This window comes from Hibiscus syriacus, unplaced genomic scaffold (assembly GCF_006381635.1).
Source record: "Hibiscus syriacus cultivar Baekdansim isolate YM2019G1 unplaced genomic scaffold, ASM638163v2 tig00111792_pilon, whole genome shotgun sequence".
Taxonomy (NCBI): domain Eukaryota; kingdom Viridiplantae; phylum Streptophyta; class Magnoliopsida; order Malvales; family Malvaceae; genus Hibiscus; species Hibiscus syriacus.
The window spans coordinates 837,228-852,686 of NW_024063179.1; the positions used below are offsets into that span (position 1 = coordinate 837,228).

At 37.2% G+C, this 15,459-nt stretch overlaps 2 pseudogenes; both read left to right on the forward strand.

The window, feature by feature from the left end:
* Positions 1–3,085: 3,085 nt before the first annotated feature.
* LOC120170765 lies at positions 3,086–5,699 on the forward strand (annotated as a pseudogene).
* A 6,646-nt stretch (positions 5,700–12,345) lies between these two features.
* LOC120170728 lies at positions 12,346–14,380 on the forward strand (annotated as a pseudogene).
* The last annotated feature ends 1,079 nt before the right edge of the window (positions 14,381–15,459 follow it).

A 15,459-nucleotide genomic window follows, 5' to 3' on the forward strand; every position in this document is an offset into this window, starting at 1 on the left:
TTGCAATTACATGATATGATGCATGAAATGAACTCATATGATATGCACTATAAAATAATGATCTAAGTGATTATGTATGAGAATTTTACATGAATTATGTGATAAAAAATACAAACTTATATGTCTATTAGATATATATATAATATGTGAATTATGAAAAGCCCATGTTATGTAGATAAGAGTTATAGGTATAATTGGCATGCAAAGAGTCGATGGTCTACGTGGTCCTTAGGGACATATATGTAATCCTTTGGAACATATATGCGGTCATTTATGGGCCTTTGGAATATATATATGATTCTTAAGGAGATTTTTATGTGGCCCTTATGGTCATTTTATATGGCACTTCGGTGCATTTCTACGCGGCACTTCGGTGCATTTCTATATGGCACTTCGGTGCATTTATATGAGCTGTGGTGACAGCATTAGTGCACAACCTCAATGCACTCACATACCTTAAGTTCTCAGTATTGTATCATGGGCTAATGAAAGTATTAATATGAATTCATAATTGCTACTATAATAAGTTTATGTGCGGAATGCATGGTTATGTAAATAACATTGAATGAATATAGGAATGCATTGTACTTCATTTCATTATAGTATTATTACATATTATGCCTCACTAAGTCGATGACTTAGCATGTTAGTGTTTCACATGTAGGATCCAAGAAGTTAGACGAGCAAGGATAGGCAGCTGGGATAGCATCACTCCTGCAGATATCATATCAGAATCAACTTAAATAGTAGGTTATTTTGTTATGAAAATCAATGTTGGCATGTAATCAGAAGTTTAAGTTGTATATGCTCTGATTATTTTTGTAAGCTTTTGTATTAAACTTATGTAAATTATTGAATTTCTTAATATAAGTTAAAATTTTCTATTATTTTGTACAAGAATATTGTTTTAAAAAGATAATGTACGGGTTGGGGGTTACACGACTAGTTACACCTTCTCCTTTTACTTAATTGAACTTTTAAATCACTCGGTGTTAATATGTTCACTAATTTTTCAAATTGATCATTTAATTTTTCAAATTGACCTTTTAATTTTTTGAATTGACCACTTATTTTATCAAATTTTTTCCAATATTTTGCACTGAATGAATGAGTGTCTCGAACTTGTGATCACTCTGATAAGGAGTTCTTATCTTTTACTTATGCACATCTGCATCTTTTTCCTATAAGTATATAAAATCAATAAAAATATAACAATAATATTAATAATACATATCGACACAAAGATATTCATCACTATTATTAAAACGTTAGCTAATTATAATGAATGTACCTCATTGTTTGTCTTCTCCAAATTCATGTCGATATGACGCTTCCACTCCGTCATCTTAACTTGTTTTGAAGGTATTAAGTTTAGATCCATCATTTACGTTAAAAAGATAAAATCTAAGCGTGCATGCATTTAAACTTAAAACAAATACAAGTCAAACATACCGTACTGATATGCATAACAAGAGGACCGATACACGTATCTAAATTAAAAAAAATAGTGTGTAAATATTGTATCGGTACACATTCAGTACCAATACATAAATGCCCGAGTACCGATACACATGAGCCAACATACCGGTATAATATGTGGGATTCAATTTGGGAATTCAAAATTTGATTGGGTCAATACGCTTCTAATAAAAAAATTAGGGTTCAATTGTTGGAATTTGGTTCTAATGTGGGAATTATGGTATTTAATTTGAGAATTAGGTTCTATAATTGGCCTAATTAAAAAATTAGGGTTAGGGTTTAGGGTTAGGGTTTGAGAATTAAAGGATTAGGGGAAGCGAAATGAGATGGCGACCGTCGCACACGGGCATCGACGGCCACTACAGGTGAATGCGTCGACATCCGATGAGGCGTCACCCATTGATGACAGCTTGGACGACTACCCAAAGTCCGAAACAAAGAACACATAAAGAAACATTACCTTATAGGATTGGTTGCGCGAACGGAGATGAACGACGGTTGGGCTAGAATGACGACCACGTAGGGATGAACGAACGCAGGGACTATAACGCCAGTGGAAGATTCTAACGGTGGCGGCGACAATGATTTCAAAGCAATAGAATAGTAGTTAGGGTTTTAAAATTTAGGGCTTAGTATTTTACATAATTATTATTAAAAATAAGATTATAAAAACAATGTAAATAATTTTTAAATTTAAATAATTTATGTTTTAGATTTTTAACTAATTTATAATTATACGTTGAGTAATTTATAATTTTAAAGTTTTATAAATTAAATTAATGATTCTCATCGTTAGTGATGCTCATCGGCGATTGTCGAGCGTGGGAGACTCATCCTAATAAAAATGAACATTATATATATGGGTTGGGTCTTCTGCATATTTTAACCTAAAAGTTAAGTCATTGAAAATCGAATATAACCCTCCTAAACCTAGATCCGGTGGAGATATTTAATTTTCAGATCAGAATAGAAAAAGACCAAAACTCAAATCCGACCGATAATCATCCCTATTAGCAACAAATCCTTATGATCAAATAGTTAATTTTGACATGAAGGATTTTCAAGGTGCATTGGCAATGATTTGCTGGATTGTCCTTATTCAGGATTATCATTTACCTGGTCTAATCATCATGAGGGAAAACCATTGGCTAGAAATTTAGATAGGGTTATAAGTAATGTCCATTTGCACAATGCTTTTCCTCAAGCATAGGTGAAATTTAGCTCGAGTATCTGACCCCTCTCCTAGTATTATATAGTTAGATAGGGTTTTAGCTTAGATTTCATGGCATGAATTTATACTAGTCATCATCATCTCTAGGCAACTTAAGGTGATTGCAGACCTTAGATTTAATATTTTAGCAGTGGTTTAGGTACCTAAGGTTATGTGAAAGATGGAGCACATAATGCTATAAAAGTGTTGGTTGAAATGCATTATTAATGAAAACTCAACACATAATGGAGTACCACAACCCCGTTTAAAAAAAAGGCAAATCAAATGATTAGATTAATCACCATTCCATCAGTTGGTTATTCGGGTTTCTTTGAAGTTTCTTCAAAATTGTTACAATCATTCAACACTGCAACAGCAAGGACCGAAATGGCTTGACCCGCCGTGTCTTATGCCGTCACGACGATCGGGGGACTGATAACTAAAGAAGCAATATCCCTATGGGGCATGGAGGACCAAGTTGACAGTTTGCAAAAGGAGCTGAAACGGATTCAAAGCTTCTTAAAAGATACAGATTCAAAACAGGGTGAGAAAGAAGGATACGCCTTTGGATATCCGAAATCCGAGAACTTGCTTACGATGCCAAAGATGTCATCGAAGGTTTCGCCCTGAAGATCGGGTCGAGAAGAAAAGCTGGGTTTTCAAACACCATCAGAAGATCGGCTTCCATCCTGAACGAAGGATGGGAACTCTGCAAAACCAAGTGGAAGATACAGAAAATCAAAACCAGAATCACTGATTTAACTCGACAACTGCAGATGTATGGCGTGAAAGAGTTATGGGAAGAAGAATCACCATCTTCTTCTCAAACGAGGCGTGAACTGAGGCGATCTTATCCCCACATCATCGAGGATAACATCATCGGATTGAAGGATGAAACCGAAAAGCTAGTCTCGGTTCTTCTCAATGATCAAACCCCGGATCATAAACTTGAATCCATCTGTGGTATGGGTGGTTTGGTGAAGACTACACTGGCTAAAAGGGTTTACCACCATGACGGTATTCGAGCTCGGTTCGAACACATGGCTTGGGTCTATGTTTCTCAACAATGCCAAAGAAACAGAGTATGGGAAGACATATTGATCGCCCTATCTTCTTCAAACGAAAGGGTTAGTCACCTTAGTGATGCACATCTAGCAGCCAAGTTTTTCAACTTGTTGAAGGAGAAGAGATGCTTGGTGATCCTTGATGATATATGGAGCATTGAAGCTTGGGATATCTTAAAACCTGCCTTTTCAATGGAGGACGACTCAAGAAGCAAGATATTGCTCACATCTCGCAATAAAGAGGTGGCTTCTTACGCCGATAGAAGATGTTATTAGTTGCTTGAATTGGAGTGTTTAAAGGAAGAAGACAGTTGGATATTGTTCCAAAAGACGGTATTTCCGGACCGGAAAGTCGATGCGAAAATGGAAGAGTTGGGAAAAGACATGGTTAAATGTTGTGCAGGGTTGCCGTTAACCATCATCGTGTTGGGAGGAATTTTGAGTACGAAATGTTCATTGAATGGAAACTGGTGCTCGAAATTTTGATATCATACTTTAATAGAGGTAAAGGTTTACGGATAGAGGATATGTTGGCATTAAGTTATGATGATTTGCCCTCTCATTTGAGACAATTTCCTTTATTTAAGTCATTTTCCGGAAGATTACGAGATACATGCAGATAGGTTGATTAAATTATGGATTGTTGAAGCATTATTTCTTCAAAGGAAGGAGAATATGGAGGGGAAACAATAGAAGATGAGGCGGAAGGTTATTTAATCGAGCTTGCGGAAAGATGTATGATTCAAGTACGAGAATGAGATGTTGCAACTTTCAAGATCAAAACTTTTCAGATGCATGATCTGATGAGAGATTTTTGCTTGTCAAAGGCGAAGCAAGAGAACTTTCTCTTCATTGTCGATCGATCCAATGCGTGCCCATCGTCGACAATTCAAAAGGTTCGCAGAGTTTCCACACACGATGCTTTTCAGATACAAGACATTAACAGTCCGAATCTCCGATCATTTTCATTCTTTAACGAGTTCCACCCGAATGAGGTATTTGGAAAATATGTGCCCAAGGCAATGCCAAATTACCTTGAAAACAATTTCAAACTGCTGAGGGTTCTAAATTATGAGGAGATAATTAACATTGGAGGACGATGCAAGCTACCAAATGATATAGGTAATCTCATCCATTTAAGATTCTTAAGTCTAAGAGTACTTGTCATCTTGAACACAAAGTTGCCATCATCTCTAGGCAACTTAAGGTGCTTGCAAACCTTGGATTTAAGAGTTGTTTGGTCAGTTCAGGTACTTAATGTTTTATCCAGAATGGATCGATTAGTACATCTGTATCTTCCTCGAGAATGCAAAGTGGAAACGAAGTTGAAATTGAGTAATTTAATAAACCTGCAAACACTTGTGAATTTAAACATCTAGAATTGTTACCTACAAGATCTTATCAACAAGAAAAACATCAGAGTGTTGGAGATTCATGGACGGTTTGAGATCGATGATTTTAACAGGGAAGTGTTGGATAAGAATCCACCTATAGTTCACGGCAAGTATCTGTATTCCTTGTCTATTTGGAGTGCTGAAAGAATCGATCCAATGCATCTGAATCACCTCCTTTCAAGCTGTGTTAGTGTTTGTAAGTTGAGTTTAAACGCGGAGATATGGATGTTACCAGAGTACCGCTGCTTGTCTCCGAATCTTGCTTACATACAGTTGAGAAGGTGCAAGCTTGAAGAAGATCTGATGTTGGTTCTGGAGAAGTTGCCTAACTTGAGGATCCTTGAAGTGAAGAACAAAGCTTTCATTGGGAAGGAAATGTGTTGCTCTGCACAAGGTTTTCCAGAGCTTTATTCTCAAAGCATTTGGAGTCTCTACACTTTGGAGGAGTTGAAGGTGGACGATGAAGCTATGCTTTCTCTTGGGCGATTGCAGATCGAAATCTCCTGGAAGCTGAAGATGCGGATTCCTGATAGACTGAAGATGCTTCTCTGATTGCTTTTATTTCCCCATATTTTGTTTTGTGTTTATGCAGTATAAGTTGGTTGTAAAAGGGTTATATAATAGTATTACAATACACCTAAGTCAAAAAATGGGGGAACCAGTTTCATTAATTAATGAGATATCATGGAGTCCAAGAATGCTTGTTTCCCATTTAACTACACACAATTTAGCAACATCTTGCAGTGATAAACCCTGAAAATCCGAAGAATTACACCGAAGCACATTTGAGATTGTCAATAATAGTGATTGACAGGCATGAATCTCATCCATCTTCTCCAAATCTGTGAGTTGAGATGAATCATCCACCCGTGGTTCAAGGATAAATGCTCTTCACTAGCAGTTCTATCATAAGGGAAGTGCAGCACTGTTGCAGGACGTACTTTTGGATCAACTGGAAGATTCTTCATATGTTTAATTTTTCGACCTTCTTGACCGGCTTTGGTATCAGTCATGATATCAGTACAAGCATAGGAAATCCCCATTACTTGCTAATGTTGATGTCCAAAAGGTAATTTCTTAACCATCCATTGCCATGCACTCACTAAAGCATTCATAAAATGCATTCTTGACGAGTCTACTTTATTAGACACCAATGTTAATGAGGTTTCCCTCAAGCCTTCATGTGCTTCTTTGGCCATAAACGCAACTTATCATCTTCTGGACATAACATCAACCAGATGCATAAAACCATTCAACAGAATCTTGGAATAAAGAGATGGTAAAAATGCTTCTCGAATTTCACAAAAGCTGAATTTAGCACTGATAAAGCAGCATGAAGTAGCATCATATAATCCTGATCTGAAAGGGCTTAGGTAGAGACTTCTTTCATCAAAATGCCATTTGAAAGAAAACTTTTGTTTAAAAAGCTTAAAAATAATCTCCCAAATATTGATAGATGCAGGGGCCTCATCTCAATAAGAAGATGCAACAGTTTAGCTTTCACAATACTGGAGTAACTGGACCTACAAATGCAATGAGAAACCATTTCTACAGGAGTGCTGTTTATAAACCTTGATGGATGAAATTCACCCATGATTCATATTTTTTTTATTAAACGAAGCACCAAAAGAAGAAATCATTGTTATGGAATAGAAGAAATAGAACGAGGTTTAAGAAATGAATGAGAGAATTAAGAGAAGAAATCAGTCATTCATTCATTGCATAAGGGATTTTTACAACCAAGGCAGGTAATTTATTTAGTTACATTTGCCATACATTTCATGCCAGTTGTCCTTTCTATATAACAACTAAATAACAGAATTATTCTTCTCTTTCCTTTCTTCTTCAGGTACTGAACCTTTGGTTTTGGGCTGCTCCTTCAGACATTTACTTTGCCTGGCCTGTCCACTGTATGGTAAATTTCCTCGTGCACCTCACGTGATTTAATTCCCAATCCCTGTCTTCAATCCCTAACCCTCGATCCTTATTTCCCAATTGTTCTTCGATGGTTCCTCGTCCCTCTTCTTCTCCAACCATAACAATACCCACCCCTCGAGACGAGCCTTGTCCCCAAGGATCGAACGTAGTAAACTATCCCTTGAGTGTCGAATAATCCTCCCAAATGTCATTCTCTTCAGCGAGATTCTCCAGTGAGCCAAAAGTTGAATCACAGGTTTGCCGTTTTTGTTTACAATCCTTCTGCCCATAATCTTTAAGGTTTTGATTTGTAACAGCCCTTCATCATCAACTGTAGGAGGATCGGCGACAGTAGTGGATGAATCGTCGATGAACTTCTTCAAGAGGCTCACATGGAATACTGGATGCAATTGAGAGGAATCTGGTAAGTCTAATCGATAGGCTATTGTTCCTATTTTTTCCAGAATTCGATAAGGCCCATAAAATTTTGCTGCTAACTTCAAGTTCTTTCGCAGGGCGATGGATATCTGCCTGTAGGGCTGCAATTTTAGGTATACTTCTTCTCCAATTTGAAACTGTCGTTCACTTCGATTTTTGTCAGCATGTTGTTTAATTCTATTCTGCAACATATATGGGACCTTATGCACTATGGATTCTAAACACCATAGCAGAGTAGGTAGTTTATCGGAATTCACATTCACTTCATACAACACTTCATCATTGTTTTGTGAAACTTTGCTCTTCCCTATACCGTTTGGCCTCGCATTGTCCGACTCGAAGACTAATAGAATAAAGAGGTAGAAACCCCATATCTGGGAATATGTCATGAATTGGCAGCTCAATATACCCAAACTTATACCCTACATATTTCTTTAGATGAGTAAACATATTCCAAATAGGTTGAGTTTCATTTGTAAGCTCCCAATCCCAGTACCTGTCCACAACCTTCTCACGATTTTCTGACCACCAAGATTATGCTTGGTGCTCTCCAAATCTTCGTCGGTTGAACTGCACACATTTAAGATCCCTAGTTCCATCCTGCAATGCTACAAGAGTTATGTAGACTCCAGGCTCATACTGTTCAATCCAATCAGCCTCACCTTGACCACCATTAGCTACTGATGCAGAATTTCTGCATTTCGTACTATTTTTTCTCTCTCCGAAAGATCCAGATTCTCTTTCATTAATAACCTCTAGCAAAGTATTGTTCCCTTCCTGCAAACCTGTGGTACCCTTCAGCAGCCTAGTATCTGAATGGCCATTGATTGCGTTAGAATCAAGTGCAGTGGGGAAGGCAAGAAAAGAGCCACCAATTGAATTAGATCTCAAATGTCTCAATCCATTTGAATCTGGACAGTGAACACCATTTTGCTCCAACAAATATTTTAGTGGCTCGTGATCCGTTTTTATGAAAAGCATTGCTGCAACGCACCCTCCGACCATTATAGCTTGAACCACGTTACTTAGCCGTTGTTCTTTTACCTCGATAGGAAGCAGATCATCAATTTCCTTCTCAACGTCAAATATTATCTCATCAACAGAGGCATCAATATTTTCCATGCTTGAAGCCATTTGAATCGTTGATGCTTTCAATTCATTTAATCCCCTAGCAGCAGGTTCTTGGTAAACCAGTGGACTCTGCATTTGTTGATAAGCTTCTCGCATGTTGTCGTACACTTGTCCTAAGCTTGCATTATTATGCATACATTTGCGGGCTGTCGCTACTATTCTGTTTCGAAGCAATTGGTGCTTCAATGCAATCAAGCTTTTAATATGCGTAGGAGACTGATGAATGACACCATTTTCTGGAGGGATGCCAATAAAACCACATAATATCGTCAAAAATCCACAAAGTAAGTCATAATGGAAAGAAGGTGGTTTCCTCAAGTTGAATTCCTTCTGCTGAGCTAGTTGCGAAGCTACACTGTGATCAAAATAATACAGGACAACGATCATAGTTACTGGAATGAAAGCTCTGGTTATATAGAGCACCAAAACCTTTAGCATGTCCTTAAACTTGAAGTGGCCGTGACGAGTCCGAAACGCTGTCTTATAGGTGTCTTGTGGTTGGATACAGATTTTCCAATTGCCCGAGCGTAAGTCTATTTTGGAAAAAAAATTTGCCCCGTGTAATTCATCCAAAAGGTCCTCAACAACTGGAATTGGGAATTTATTCTTGATCGTCTGGATGTTTAGTTGTCTGTAATCAACACAAAAGCGCCAAGAACCAATTTTCTTCTTAACCAGCAAATAGGAGAAGCAAACGGACTTTTGCTTGCTTGAATTATAGAGGAAGTCAACATCTGAGTGATCTATTTTTCCACCTCATTTTTCTGATGATGCGTGAAGCGATAGGGTCGTAAATTGATTAGAAGGGAGCTTGGTATGAGAGTAATTGGATGGTCATGAGCCTTGATAGGAGGCAGACCCGTAGACTCATCAAAGATATTGTCAAACTCTTGTAATAAAGGCTCTAATTCACTGGAACCTGTTGAAGCAACAGGGTCCATATCCAGTACATATAATTCGTCCATTAAAGAAGAAACCTTTGCTGTCATTTTTTGCATTTTGTTTCCTGGTATCGATTTCCAATTACCCATCGTAGTCTGACATTGTATAATCATCAGTTTGCCATCCTTTTGAAAGCTCGAAATCATGTCTTTACAGTCCATAAGAACTGGACTAAATTGTTTCATCCAATCGACACCAAGCACCCTATCACTCCCACCAAGTCGAAGGATTCGAAAGTCATGATTAAAATGGAATCCTTGTATTGTCCAAGATACTTGATTCGATCTAGTTGAACTGAAGACTTTCTCTCCATTAGCAACTATTATTGCCAAAGGTTGAGTGGAACCCATTTCGAGACCCTCCTTTAAACCACTAACAAAAATTGACACTAAGAATTCCTCTCGCAATGTAGGACTTTGAATCAGAATATAGGGCTTAAGTTCTTCAAACTTATATTGGTACTCGTCAACAGAACATTTTTGCAACAACTTATTAAATTCCTCCATAATTTTCGGAAAAGTTTTGTCATTAAATCTATGACATATATCAGCTTCAAAGTCATGCCATAAGACCCAATGTTTTTGCAAAATATAATCATCAAACCAAGTTTCGGCCTTACCTCTATTATGCATTGCAGCCAGCGCCACTCGTTCTTCAGCAGTAACTCCATAAAAATGAAAGAATTTGATGCACTTTTGGATCCATCCCTTTGGATTTGTCCCTTCAAATATAGGTAATTCTATTCGAAGTCTTGGTGTCACTGATCCGAGACTCCCAAATGACCCTCGTCGTTCAACAACAAGGGTTCCTTGTGATATTTTTGTTCCACTTTCGTCACCCAACTGCAAATCTGCTTTCGGCTTCTGAGGTGGTTCATCTGGTTTGGACTTTAGAATTCCATATTCCTCCAGTTGGTAAGTAAATCTTGATTTTTCATTGATTATTGTCACAGCCGCTGGTTGCTTACCATCAGGTTTTGAAGGTTCAAGAGTCTTCACCTGCTGACTGTCGGGGCTTTCTGGTTCCTGCCCGTCCTTCTTTCTAATCAGTATACCCAAAATTTGTTCGACATAACCTTGATATGTATTCATCCGAACTTCCAATGAGCTGATTCGATTGTCTTGCCCCTCCCATCACTTTGGTGGATTAGTGTCGTCTGTTGCGTTCTTCACCAAAAGCATCAAATCCTCTATTTGTTTCTGTAGTGCAGAAAGTTCTGGATTTTGTGCCATTGTGTGGTTTTTCTTTGGCATAACAGATATCAAAACCCAGGAATGGAGGCTCTGAATACCAATTTGTTATAGAATAGAAGAAATAGAACGAGGTTTAAGAAAAGAATGAGAGAATTGAGAGAAGAAATCAGTCATTCATTCATTGCATAAGGGATTTTTACAACCAATGCAGGTAATTTATTTAGTTACATTTGTCATACATTTCATGCCAGCTATCCTTGATATATAACAACTAAATAACAGAATTATTCTTCTCTTTCCTTTCTTCTTCAAGTACTGAACCTTTGGTTTTGGGCTGCTCCTTCAGACATTTACTTTGCCTCGTGCACCTCACGTGATTTAATTCCCAATCCCTGTCTTCAATCCCTAACCCTCGATCCTTATTTCCCAATTGTTCTTCGATGGTTCCTCGTCCCTCTTCTTCTCCAACCATGACAATCATATGGTGCTCTCTTTAGTACACAAACATTTTCAACTGTGAGTTGATTCACACCATCAATTCTACTAAATATTCGTTGCCCCGATTCAAGAAGCAGAAAAGGGGATATTTATTGAATCAAGGCATGCACAGCATAAAATGATGAGACTAGTGGCTGTGAATCTCCACTAGCCCTTTGAAATGTCCTTTTTGCTCCATCATCCTTCTAATCAAAAGAGTTAATGTGTTAACTGTTAACTATTCAGACTAACTAATGTCATATAAGAATAAAGGATAAAATTATACATATTAAAAAACAAAGACTATTTCTCAGATTTAAATATGACAAAGGGACCAAAACTATAATCCTACCATCGATTTTTATGAAGTCTATATGGCTTTTTTTTTCCTTTTTGAACAGTTCAAAGCCGTCTTTCTCATTCGGCTCCAGCTTTATATTTTTTTTATACTTTTATACGTATTTCATGTCCGAAAATATCGGGTCCACGTAATCTACGTCTTTCAGCCATATCCGTTTACGATTCGTAAACTAGCTGCTTTTTTTTTTACAGGTGAATTCCTAGATTTTTTTTGTTCTTCTTTTACTATATTTTGGATTTGTTGTTGTTGATGATTTCCATTTAATCCTTTTCACCCACAAAAGATCGTCTCTTTGATTTATAACAACAAAGAAGGTTTTGAACTTAGAAAACAAAAATGCTACCTTGCGTTGGCCATGCAATTCATAGCTTCATGGTAAGTTCTTGTCCTATGTACTAGACTTCGTAGTACTTTGATATTTTTCATATATGAATCTGGCTTTCTTTTAATAAGGATGAATAAATTGTTTATTTGGTTGCTTGTGTGGGATTTTCCAGGCATTCACGGAAGGTGGTATCCAGACTTTTCAAGCCTAGGGAGAAGAAGTTATTGAAAGAAAAGTTTGGTCCTTTAAAATCAAAGGGTTCCTCAACTGTTTGATAATTTGTCAGGTAGAGAAAAGATTTAAGGCCAACTAGATTCTCATTTTTTATGGTTCTTCGTGGCTTCGATTGGTTTCTTGACTTCAAGGAAACCAAAATTTGATTCTCATTTCAATGTTCGTTTGGTGATGAGCTTGAAGATTTTTGGTTTCTTATGCTAATTTCATATTGTATAGGAGAGAACATAGAAGGAAGATAAAAGCAAAGGGGTTGAGCTTTTGAGGTCAAGGTCTTTAACCTTAACAATGGCAGAAGAGGCTAATTCATGGATTAGGAGAGCAAAGTTTTGTCACACTGTTTGTCATAGATTGGATTCATCTAGTTTGGTATCTTTCCCTGTCGATCTACAATCAGACACAATTCAGGAGAGGCTTTTAGTATTGAAACTTTCTAATCCGAAATCCGATCACATTGATCCGCTGATCCAGCAGAATCTGATCACAAACAAGCAAAGATCTGTTTCTCCTTCACCCCAGATTGTTCTGTCTGATACATTTAAGGAAGCAAGGTCCGACAGGAGGAGATTCTCAACTCCACATCCTCAAAGGAAAGAATCCGATAAGCGAAGGATGGAAAAGAAACAATCCGGTTCACCGGCACCATTGAACTCAGGGTCTTTGAAAGTTTCAGATAAGTCCAAGGGCAGGAAAGAGTCCGCTTGGTGCAAGGATTTTCACCATGCTGGTGGAAGGGTTAACTCTGTTGAAGCAGTTGATGAACACATTGTTGATCTTTCACAGCTGTTTCTCGGGCTTAGTTTCGCTCACGGTGCTCATAGCCGGCTTTATCATGGGATATATAAGGAGGAAGCTGTTGCAGTTAAGATCATTAGGGTACCGGATGATGCCGAAGACCGAGACTTGGCTGTTAGATTAGAGAAACAGTTCAACAGAGAGGTTACTCTTTTGTCCAGGCTCTGCCATAGGAACATTGTTAAGGTAATTCAATTTCTTTGTCATTTTCATTTTGACCGTAGCTTTAAATTATCTTGAAATGAGTATTTGTGTTATGGTTTCAGTTCTCACTTTATGTTTTGATCCGTCAACTAGTTTGTAGCAGCATGCAGAAGGCCTCCGGTTTATTGTGTCGTAACCGAATATTTGTCAGGGGGTTCATTAAGGGCATACTTGCACAAGCTTGATCACAAATCTCTTCCATTACAAAAAGTAATTGCTATTGCTCTTGAACTTGCTCATGGGATGGAATACATTCATTCTCAAGGAGTCATTCATCGTGATCTTAAGCCGGGAAAACGTCCTTATAGACAAGGAATTCCACCTGAAAATTGTTGATTTCGGTATAGCGTGTGAGGAGGCACATTGTGATCTACCGGCAGATGACCCGGGGACTTATCGTTGGATGGCACCTGAGATGATCAAACGAAAACGGTATGGACGAAAGGTAGATGTTTACAGCTTTGGATTAATCTTATGGGAAATGGTCACCGGAACGATCCCATATGAGGATATGAATCCTATGCAAGCTGCTTTTGCAGTTTTGAACAAGGTATATTTCTGAATCTCGTGCTCCTCTGTAACATGGATGCATAAATCTTCATTTCTTTGCTTATGAAACCACCCAAAATCATGTTCAGTCAGTTGAAGATTGTAATCTTGATGCATAAGATACGGCATGCAACAGCATTTGAAATGTCGATGAACCGAGTTGTTTAGTCCACATGACAGTAGACTGCTCGGTCATCTTGCCGATCCTCATCGGTCTAGTTTCCCGGTCACATGCAGCCGCTTGAGCTTTCATCCAAAATGAATGACTTACCATCTACCCTATCATCCAACAATACGAAGCTACAAAAGCATCGTATTTCTCCGGTGTTTATGTATGATCTCTGCATTTATATCTGAAATTCTGATATTGGAATCCTTTTCTTCCTAGAATTTGAGACCAGTAGTGCCGGGAGACTGTCCGCCTCTCATGCGAGCCTTAATCGAAAAATGTTGGTCGTTGCACGCAGACAAGAGGCCCGAGTTTTGGCAGATAGTAAAGGTGTTGGAGCAATTGGAGTTGTCATCATCGTCGTTTAATCAAGACCGAACCTTGAATTCAGTACCAAGCCTGAGTTGCCAAGATCATAAGAAAGGGGTCCTTCACCGCCACCAGATTCAAAAGCTCGGTCCCGTGCACCCTCACGCTACCTAATGCCTAAACCTAAGTTCACATGAATCTGGCTTTTGTAGTGTCGAGTAGCCAATTGTATCTAAAAGGTTCGTTTTCTAAGCTTTTCTTTATTTGTACCATACGCTACTTTCACGTGAGATTGAATGAAATAGATGGGCAAGCAACACATCAAGCTGTCTTTTTACTGTTGCTTGCATATGTTTTCGTATGTATATGCTGAATTCGACTGTTAATTTTTTTAATGGTATCTTAGGCCCTCAAAACTATTTTATTGGTATAATAGGCCTTTAAATTTTTGAGAGAAAGCAATGTCATCCTTAAATTTATTCTTCAATAAAGTTTTCAAATAAAAACTAGTAGAAAACTCAATTTTATAAACAAAATATAAAATAAATTTTGAAATAATACAAAACCGTGACATGTTTAAACTTTTTATAAAATGATATTTTAATATGATCAAATATGTATTATCTATTATTGCAACCGTAAATTATACTTGTAATTTTATAAAAATAACAACTAAATTATAAACACAATAACAAAAATTTATTTCAAATCTTCTATTAATATTAATTCGAAACAAATTATTCTATATATATCAGTGTAAAATGAAGCACCATGACAGCCAAGTCAACTATAATGAGGTGTGGAAAATGTTATCCTGTCAATAGTCATACTTGGCCAACGTCAACCACGTGTTGTGTGCATGTTGAGGATGAAACATTAACATGGAAAACACAGAATACGTTAATACAAGAAAATACTATCGAATTTATTGGGTGGCTTCCGCAATTAAAATAAATTTTAAATTTGAATACGTTATTAATAATTAAAAAATTATAAATAAATATTATTTTGCAATAATTTTAGATTATTCAAAAAGAAAAAGTAAACACTATAAAACATTAAACATGTTGATCTTTTTTGTCAAGAGTGTGTATATATGTATATATATATTGATGAAATTTATAATAGAAGTGATCAGAATGGATACAATAATTTATGATAGAGAGTACGAATTTAAGAGATTATATTGAAAATGACCATCCAGCTCAGTTGGTAGAGCACAATATTCTTAATCTTGAGGTCGTGGGATTTAGTCTCACGGAGGGCAT